The sequence below is a fragment of the Cheilinus undulatus genome, linkage group 9, assembly GCF_018320785.1.
Source record: "Cheilinus undulatus linkage group 9, ASM1832078v1, whole genome shotgun sequence".
Classification (NCBI taxonomy): domain Eukaryota; kingdom Metazoa; phylum Chordata; class Actinopteri; order Labriformes; family Labridae; genus Cheilinus; species Cheilinus undulatus.
In genome coordinates, this window is record NC_054873.1 from 39,928,489 (window position 1) to 39,939,475 (window position 10,987).

A 10,987-nucleotide genomic window follows, 5' to 3' on the forward strand; every position below is an offset into this window, starting at 1 on the left:
ATACTGGTAAGGAACTAAACAAACACAAAGTTGACAACAGACAGTTTGAAGTTAATGTCGTGCTTTTTATTTTTTCGCTGCACCGGGGCATGGCATTGCTATCTCACTTAAGAAAACCAGCAAGGGGCAGGGGTAGCCCGGCCAATGAGGAGGCTAGTACTCGCAGCCGATCAGGCTCAGGTCAGAGGGAGTGTTCCTGTAGCTTCCGTATTTCAGCTCAGTGAGTAGTTGATTCAATGGCAGAATTATGGCGGTGTTCGGTCCTGTGTAGAATTTGTTCATGATGAGATGAAGTGTTTTCTTGCCTGTGATTCGGCCATTGATTTCAGTGGAAAAGCAGAGCAAAATCACTTCACGAGCACTTTGTCACCATCAGTATTCAATTCAGCGGACATTCTCAGCCACGAGGAGGTACATAAAGAGAGGGGCGGAGCTACGGAGCTCAAACAGGGAGAAGAACAGGAAGGGAGGGGGAGTTGGGAGTTGATTCTATACGGTTCTCATCTCAGTCACATATCGGAGCTCTAAATAAATTACACCCAGCATTTATTTGGAACAGGCATTTATTTGTCAAAATGTACTGCCACACCCGGCGGTTAATTGGGACCCGGTGGTTGATTGGGACTTGGAAATTATTTGGTATTTTACAGTATATCCTTGGCAGAGGCTTCTGAGGTGGTCAAAAAGCTTCCCAATGGCAAGGTGCCCGGTGTATTTGAGATCTGACCTGAGACGCTAAAGGCTCTGAATGTTGTTTGGCTGTCATGGCTGACAGGCCTTTTCAGTGTTGCACTGAGGTCTGAGAAAGTGCCTGTGGAATGGCAGAGTGCAGTGCCAAGGCTGTGCTCGAATTATCGGGGTATCACAATAGTCAGCCTCCCAGGGAAAGTTTACTCATGGGTACTGGGACAGTTTGCTGCTGTGTGTAGCGGCTGGTATGAGATTAAGCCCCTCCAAGTTGGAGGCCATGGTCCTCTGCCGGATTGCTCCCTCCAGGTGGAGAGGTAGTCTTTGCCCCATGTGAAAGAGTACAAATTTCTCAGGATCTTGGTCACAAGTGAGGGAATATTGGACCATGAGATTGACAGGTGGATTGGTGCAGCATCAGCAATTTCGCAGGCATTGTACCTTACTGTTGTGGTGGAGAAGGAACAGAGTCAAAAGGCAAAGCTTTCAATTTACCAGTTGATTTATGCCTCAACCCTCAATGGTTATGAACTCTAAGTAATGACTGAAAGAATGAGATCCCGGGTTCTCAAGCGGTTGACATGAGATTGCTGAAGAGGGTGTCTGGACTCATCCTTGTAGATTAGAAAGCCTTACCCTGAATTTCCATATAGAGATATGCACGCCGCGCACCGAAGCGGCGCAGGTTTGCTCTGACTTATAGGCGAGAAACCTCACTCACTGGAAGTGAGTCTAGAGCGCTGTGCCGCGGCGCGCAGCCCTGATCAGCAAGAAGAGATCACGGGAGAACTGCGAATTCACGCAGGAATCGCATGTCAACAGCAGACTGTTTTACCTTTTGGGGTTAATTTATCATCCTTTCCAGTATAAGTCCATGATATTATTGCTTCCGCCATTGAGTTAGTACATTAGGAAGTTAAAAGGTTAATGTTTTCTTAAAGGATCTGTGGTTTTATGCAAAATTATTTGGCTAAATATCCCCAAAAGTTAACTTTGCCTCGTCAGTGATGCCATTGTACCTCTGTGACCCACTGACCTCTCAGTGACCCTTTGCTCTTGCTGCAGGATGAGACGTAATGTTGATATAGTAATGATTTATGATCGGGAGTCCTTGCATTGTGTTTTATTTTGAAAGAACTGGATGTTCTATGCTTGTGACTTCCATGGTTGGTGCTTTCTGAACGACAGTGAATTTATGATGTTTGGCAGCAGCCGGCGCTGAAATAGACCTGCAGCATATCTGAAACGAAGCAGAGCGAAGTGCCGCTCCAGGCACACGCCGCTGCCGGTCAATTGTGAAAGTTCCGCTGCTCTCAGCTATTACGAACGCTTTGCATTGTGGGTAACAGTAGGCAAAGCAGACTGGTCTGATGCATACTGTGAAATTTTCCCGAATCAGTATCTCATCCGGGTATTTTTGGCTTACTGCAACTTTCACATTTGTTCGCATACTGCATACTGCATACTACATTTGGGGCAAATCAGTACGCACTGCTAGTATAGTAGGCAAATTCGAAACAGCCATTATATATCCCATCTGGCCTAAGAGTGCCTCAGAGTCCCTCAGGATGAACTGGAAAATGACGCAGAGGAGAAGGTTGACTTATTTTGCCTGCTGCCACCATAACCCAACCCCGGATAAGCAGAAGAAGATGGATGGATAGATGAAGTAAAGTGTAGTGTAGGTTAACTTAAAAAGTTAAGTTAACCAAACATAAATCTCAGTAAAATTGAGTTGATTTAACTTAAAGTGGCTAAGTACCTGCTACAAAACAAATACTGCTTTTTCAAATACTTAAATTTCCTTATGAAATCAGTTTTCTCTAATGTTTTGACTGCTATTAACTCATCAGGGATTACAGTGTAAATAATATAATTTTAACTTGAGTCTACTCAAAAATGTATTTCTACTACTTATAAAAAGGTGATGTAATCAGTTTTAACAAATATTTTGAGCATGTTTAACTTGTTCAGTTTTACAATGTGTTGTAGAATTAATCTGGCCTATTGTGGACAGAGTAGTCTATATCTTAAAAGTTTGTTCCCATACTGTCTCATTTGTTGAATGTTTACGTCATTTGTCTGAGGAAGAGGCTTTTACAAATAACAAAGTTAAACCCTAAGTTAATATTGTTGTATGAAATACAATGAAATACAATATATTACCAAATGATAACAATAACAGCAATGCCACTAGTGACAATCAAACATGAGAAACTGAAATATAGAGGTGATAAGACAATATCAGACTGATTTTAGATGACAGTCATAGTCTCCTCTATGATGCTTATATAATGGAAATGGAGGTCAAACTGACTGATTTTCCCAAAAATTAAAGTTACTGTCAGAGACCTCAAAACTTTGTTGGCATGTTTGCACCGCTATAAGATTAGTGCAAACTCCTTTGCAGATTATGTTCCAAAAATTGCGCAAATGACAGACGCTAATGTTACAGACATAATTATGTGAGAGATCTCTCACATAACTATGCATATTGCCTTTTGAGACACTTATCATTTCCTTTATTGAGGGAAGGCTGAGTGTTTAAGCTTAAAGTATACAACTTAAAGTATACACCACAAATCCCCACCCCCCCCCCACACACACACACACACACAAATGTGTCAGCAGCACTTTTGCAAAAGGAGAACATTTTTAGATTATCCTATTCAGAGAACAAGCTCATAGTGTAGAAGAACCGCAGTAGTCTCTCAGCCCTTGGTGACTGGTGGTGTCAAAGAACACCTGATAGCAAACTCAGAATTTAAACTGCTACATGCAAACAGTGCAGACATAGCTGCACTGCTAATAGCTGTTTACCTACTACTGGTATTTTGAGATTATGAGATTCAAAACTTTTCAGCTTAATGGTCCAAACAAGAATGCTTTAGGCAACAGCACCTTAAATCATTGTTTTCCGCTTGCATCACCCACCTCCAAAACATCTCTACTACAAATCATCTATCACTAAACCTGCATCTGTCAATCTTAACTCCACTCTATCTAGCAGCAACTTATGACTGACAACCATGCAACAAAGTCACACAGCCAACTATCACTGCTTATGGCAAGTTATATAAGCACATAAAATTCACAGTGACCCTGAGAAAATAAAGTCCATTCTTTTACTGCTTCTATATTCTTTGATGCAATAATGTTAGGCCACTGCATGACAATTTTTAAATTTGCCTAACACACACAAACTAAAATTGAATACCAACAGCAAATACAAAGGAAATTTAAAGGAATTTATGACCTTGTACCCTGGTTTTATTTGAGCTTTAAAAACCTTTTAAGGCCACAGGAACCTTGTGGTAAATTACATTTACGATGCATAGAGGCTCTGGTGTTGTTGATACAAAACTACACTTGACATTTCCTCATAAGTTTTTTAAAAGACTTAAACAGTATACAAAACTATACGGTACATACCCTCTGTATCTGCAGTTCCTCAACAATCTCGAGTAGAAGGGTCCTAAATTCTAATAAATGAAGCAAGATAGTGCCTCCATTTCCTGTTTGACAGTGAGTGCTTGACAAAGACAGCTCCTGCTTAAGTGCAGGTCCTTTTTTCTGTGTCAAAGGCATGCCCCACTGCATAAATAAGAAAGAGCACAAATCACTTATTCTAGCAAAAAATGGAAACAATAGACACTTATCTGCTTATATCAAATTTTTCTTTTCAATCTAACGATAAATAGTTTACTAAAAAACAGTCAATTATTTTTTCTTACTCTGTCCTCAACTGGTGGAAGTTACTACTCACCATTGAGTGGATGCCATGTGTCCCAGGGTCTGCACAGAGTTCCACTGAGTTTTCTTCAAGGCCAGTCAAGGTCCTACAGGGCCTCTTCTGACTGTTAATTAAGAAAACCAAGCTTTTGTAAAGAAAAGGTTAATTGAATAGGCTGCTTAATAACCAGTAACAGTTTGCAATTTAAAATCAAAGATGATAATTACTTCCTTGGCTGCACTTTTTACTGCTAAATGATTTGATAGGAATAATAGGTACACCCTTGAAATGTTTCACAATTACAACAATCTAAACTAATGGCTATGACATTACCATTAACATTTTCTTCTTTATTTTATACACAACTCCACTGTAGTGAGAGGCTAACGCATTGGTAAGCACTCTTTGTAAAAAAGAAAAAATATTCAGCCCATTGACACTAAAAGGGGTCAAAGCAATAACAGTTCATGGATAAATTGTGCTGTCAATGCTTTTTAAATTATCTAGGTTATATAATTTGACCTGTGGATGTCTTAGTAACTGTCTGCCCCCTCAACCTAACAAGAAACCTGAGTTACACATAGGCACACATCTCATGCACCCCCAATATACACCTATCAGAGAATATGACAATTTAAGGGGGAGGTCTCCACTAGCCACTGATCTCTTAATAGAACAGACCTTTCTCCCATTTAACGTGCACTGGTATAAATCATGTGGGAGAATTAAATGATCCCTGCTAGAAATGGCTACTATCATAAAACGACAGTGTCACCCCAAGCTGAGGAGGGAGGAGAGGAAGGAATGTGTAAACGTGAGTTAGTACCATGGTGATAGTGTACATGCCTTAATATGGTCATAGTGAATGTGTGTGTGACTGTAAGAGAGGGAGTAGGCTGCTACCTCTTTATCTTCTTCTTCTGTTATTTAGTTTGGCAGTTATTAACCATCTACTATGGACCATGAAAAAGATGAATTATAAAGACTTTTCTATTGCGTAAAATGAGTTACGTTTTTTTCACATAAAGCTCTAAGGAGCAGTAGGTAAAGTTAACTACAGTCTTTGGAATATAATACAAGTGTAATAAAGAATATAGCAATACAGTGATGATAGTTCTGCAATACAACTGTAAACTAAAACAGGCCTATTTCCCTGTAATACTCACTGTGAAACTTCATAGGTTTTTCAAGGTCAGCATTTTAAGACATTTTAACAAACAGGAGACATTATTCTTGGTTTTTTTGTTTTTTTTTTTCAACCAAGGTTACTAAAATTTTTAAATGAGTGCCTAGAAAAATACCTCAAGACAGCAAACTTTGGGTGTGAGTAATGGGTTTTCAAACCCTGTAGATGTGAACACCACCCCTTTACTGAAACTTCAATACCTTGAAAATAAATTGTATACTTTCTTTTTTGATAGATCCATAGCACACTATGTCCATGTCACATTTATCATTTTAAGTTTATCTGTAGACATTTATTAAAATGATTAAAATAACATACTACAGGGTATCCTTCCTCACTATTATGCGCTAACAGCTTTTGCTAATGACCACTGTCTTTGTCAGTTTTTATAAGATACCAGTTAAAGTGTAATTACTTTAACTCACTTCAGGAAAAACTTTACAGATAAAAAGACAAGTTCATCATTATTCATTTTTCACATGGAATACATGAATACACTTCATATTGTTAGCTAACACTTTAGCCAATTTACAAGTTACTTTAAGCTAGTGCTAGCATCGCTTCCAAAAAGCTAAAGTAGAGGAAAAAAATACCCTGTTCATTTTTAAAGATGAAAAATTAAATTGCGTTAGATACAGTAGATATAAATGTGCCTGTGTGTGTGTGTGTCTGTGTGTGTTTTATTAAATTTGAGGACAAAATGCGTGTGAAGGTATAAGTACGCCTACATTACCTTTGGCCAGGCACGCAAAAACATGGAACAGCAGCCGATTTTTCCCCTCCTTTGACTTCTTTTTGTCTGTATGCCTTAGCCCCTCCCAGCGTAGATTGCAAGACATGCTTAAGACGTGCATTGTGCTGTTGGTTATGATTGAAATTATCATGTAATGGCATGGGAACTGAGGTTGGAGGGGTAGGGGTGGTTGATGCAGGTGCGTGGAGCCGAAATGGCTAAAGAGAGCACTGAATTCCCTTGCTCCCTCGCTCCCTCTTTGTTTCTCTGTTTCCCTCTGCTACCCCCACCGTTGGTCTGCTCGCAGCCGGTGATCGTCCTCATCCCGTTCCAGACCTCTCTCATGTTGTGTTCTCTTGCAGCCTGCCCTCCAGCTTGTTTCTTTAGGATGCCTTGGCTTCCTTCTCTCTGCGTCTTCTCCTGGTCTTTCTTTCTAAAGCCACTCATCTTCCTATGTAGAACTGCATTTACCCCCGTGGTTACCTGGGTTTTTCGTTGGCACTAACACAAAGAATTTTACCACTAGGGTAAGACACTAAGTTCTAAATGATATTCCATGTCAAAGTGCACAGACCATTTCTCTGATAAACAACTTAAAACACAGGTTGATAATGCAAAATACTGGAGTCATATTTTGGGAGTAATAAAAGTCCTCGTGAGCGGCGTCACAGTGCTGCGAGTGAAGTCCTGCTTCTAAAACGTCACTATTTCTGTAATTTCTACACTATTTTACCACTTAGCCCCTATAGTGTTGTAAATTCTCTTTACAGTTAGTAACTGTAATTCCCATTGCACTGTGGGAATTACGTAACTCCGGTGGAAAAGAGAGTTCTACAAGGTAAAAAAAATAATCAGAATACATTTTAAAATACAATGAATATGATGTAAAAAAAAAAAAGATAGTCATAGTAGTCAAGTAGAAGACAATGGAGTTAATGTTTAATTTTTCATACGATTTTACACGTTAATTTTGGATTAAAATCAAATTTATCACGTCAAAAGTAAAGTGCTATAGCGTACATCAGAGAAAATGTAGGTAATATAACGAGATTGTTATTAAATTTGACCTACAGTACATTGTCGTAAGCTAGTTTGAATATTACATTAAAATGGATGGATATCTGCATATCTATTTTCAGCTTTGGTGTTTCTTTGGTGTTTTTTTCTTGCGTTTCTTAAAGTAAGGGCACTGGTTAAGTTTCTAATTCGTTTTTCACCGTTGTAGTGAAATTAATGTTAAATGCTCTTTAGTAGATTAAAGGAAATATAACAAATTATTATTCTCAATATGTAAAAGGGACGTTGGTTGAAGCCAAATTTCATTTAAAAAAAACTCATCAAAAATGACAATATTTGATGTTAAATATTAACTCTACATGAGGAAAAAATGATTTCTGTGAAAAAAAACCCTATGTGATCATTTATTAATTTATATTTTCAGTAATGCCTATGAGTAGTACATGTTAAAAGAAGGCTGCACTCAAATAAAGGTACAATAAAATTTGAAAAGAAATTAAATAAAAATTAAATAAGTGGTCTAAGGAGAAGTTAAAGCTTATTTAAACTTCACTCAAAGTGTTTGGAATTGGGTAGTTTTTTTTTTTTAATAATGTGAATTATTTCCTTCACATATATTGTAAAATAATAACAAAAGGGAATATAAATATTTTAAAAAGGTAAAGTAAAATTATTTATTTAATACCAACTACAGAAAGTACCCATGCACATAAAGCTACTTAATTACAGTTTTTAAACATGAATAATCCCAGGATTGTTTTGTGTTTTAAATCTAACTTCTTGCTCCCTCCCTCCCTCCATAGACAGAGACATGACCACCAGCCTCACTGGTAAGGTCATGTCTCTGTAAAATACAGTAAAAGTACTGTAAATGTAAATTACAGTAAGTTACTGGCAACAGTGTTGCCAGTAAAATACCATAAAAAAAACCCTGTGAAATGTCTAACAGTGCTGATATAACAGGTAATTAGTATTACCTTTTTAGTATGTCCAAATACTCACTATTGTATAAATCTCTTTAGTATAAGCTAGTAAAGATAAAGTTGGCTTCATTTATTCAAAATTGCTGGGTAGCCTGTTTCTCATTTTCTCAAAATATCCTGTTTTCTGAATCAGATAGGCCTTTTTTGGTATTATATCTTGTGCTTTCAACCTGAATATGGGCAGAAAGTAGTCTAATGTTAACAGCTAAATGTTGCTGAGTAAGAATTAAAACAAATCTTTTTTAGATGAGGTTGAGCATAAAAGCTGTCGTAAAAAAGACTTCAAAACTAGAATTAATATTTTAAAAGTTGTAGAACTGCAATAATGTCCATCCATCCATCCAACCATCCAATCGTCCATCCATTTTCTATACCGCTTATGCCGTTGGTGGTTGTGTGGGGGCTGGAGCCTGTCCCAGCTGTCATTGGGTGAGAGGTGGGGTACACCCTGGACTAATGTAAGTATATTTACTTTCACCACAGGCATTGTTTCCTATTTTAAATGACCCTTTCAGACTTATGGTCCAAAAAATCATGTGCCCCCCATGGGGCCTTTGGTGCCCCCTGTGGGGTGCCTGGACTTCAGGTTGGGTACCAGAACCATAGAAAATATATTTTGTGGGGTAACTCATGTTACTTAGTTTAATTATTGATAATCTAATAACTTATATATGTTAGAAAATTGTGCTTTTTTGGTGGATGTGCTGAACTCTTGCAAAGATGTATACATGACACTAGTTCTTTAGGAGCTAAGCATCCTGAAAGTTTTGATATTGCCCCTATAGAGTAACATTGGGCTGTTGACATTGAATGGTGTCCTGAGCATCCTCTCTGAGCTGAATTTGAGATCCTGATAGGAGATAGGGCCAAATTCAACAGGATTAAATACTGTTATCATTCACCATTATATAACTAAATTTGAAAACAATTATCTGATATTTCATTTTCACCACAATTGTCTGATGATGGTTTTTATGATGGTTTAACTTAATGGTGTAGTCTTGTATTGTGTTTACTTGTGTTCCTTGTGGCTGAGTCTGTGTGAAAACTGACGTCAAACCCTATTTAATGATTCATAAAATGCTCTAACAGTGATTTCTGACTATGTGATAAGAGGTTTCAGTTGTTTCTTAAACAAGTTTCAGATTCCTAATCATGAAATAGTCCTCTTTATTGTTTTTCCACTGTACTGTGCAGAATAAAATGCATTCTGAGAAAAATAAGACCATCTATTACAGTTATTTTTATACAGTCTCGTACAAATAAAGGGGATTTATCCACAGAAATGTAAGATTTAAAACAAACCTGAATTGCGACTACTCTTTATCATGCCAGTGTCATTTAACCTCTTACATGCCACAGTCCATCTTATTCATCTTGTCACCCCAATCCATTAATCCAGTGGTTCACAAACTTTTCAGCCCGTGACCCCCAAAATAAAGGTGCCAGAGACGGGGGCCCCCCCCCCCCCCCCCCCCCCCAGACCTGAAGGTGGTTAAACACAGCCATGAACATTCTAGAATAGTCATGTGCAGACAAGGCCACCCATAAAGAGGGATAAATGGGAGAGCTTTCTGGGACTCAGCCAAACTGGGGGCCCATGGAGGTCAACAAAACCATGGTCCTTTAAAGTTAAGATGTGATAGACATATTTCATATCTACAGAAAAAAAAACTACTCTTATCAAAGAAAAAAAATTCTTTTTTTGTGTAGTAAATAGCCTTCTTAAAAATGTGAATCCCCTTTGTTAAAAAATAAGGATTGTTTTAAAAATTGCTACAGAGGGTTAATAATGGCAAAAAATGGTGGAAAAGGTGGTGAAATTGGATTTTAAAGGTAGCCAAACTGGGTTAGAAGTGGCAAAAATAGACAGATTGCAAAAAATGGTAAAATGGATTAGAAGTGGCAAAAATGGGCATAAATATTGGTAAAAGAGGGTTAAATAGTGGGTGAAATGGCTTTAAATGGGGAAAAAAGGATGGAAATTTGGTGAAATTTGATGGAAAATTGATTTAAAAAAAAACAGGCAAAAAAGGGTTAACAAGAAAGAAAAAATAGGCAGATATTGGCAGAAATTAGTTAAACTAACAAAAACTGACATATCAAATAGTCAAATGTTAAAATGGTAAAATTGGGTGTACAAAGTGGTAAAATGGGTCAAAAGAGAAAAAACATTAAGCCTAAGTGGAAAGAAATGGTTTAGAAGTGACAAAAACAGGCAGAAAAATTATGGAAATGGTTTAAAACTGACAAAAAGAGGTGTTAAATAGCAAAAATGTGCTAAAATTGGTGGGGAAAATGATGAAAATAGGTCAAAATGTGACATAATTGCTGTAAAGTGGAAACAGTGTAATTTAAAAAACACCCTTAGTTTTTTTTTTAAGGCATCTGGAGACCCCCTCTCAGTGTCTTGTGACCCCAAAGGGGAGCTTGATCCCAAGGTTGAGACCCACTGAATTAATCCATCTTGTTGCCCATGTCATATGTTGAGGACATCCTGTCACAGAATATTGATTAAGGATCTTATTGTCCCTGTGTTCTAGTTGCTGCTTTTTTCTTTGAAATGGAACACGTGACAATAAAACTGTTATAACTTATAGGTATCTTAGAAAATATTCCCTTTGTATTCTCACTGTCTCTTTTGTCAT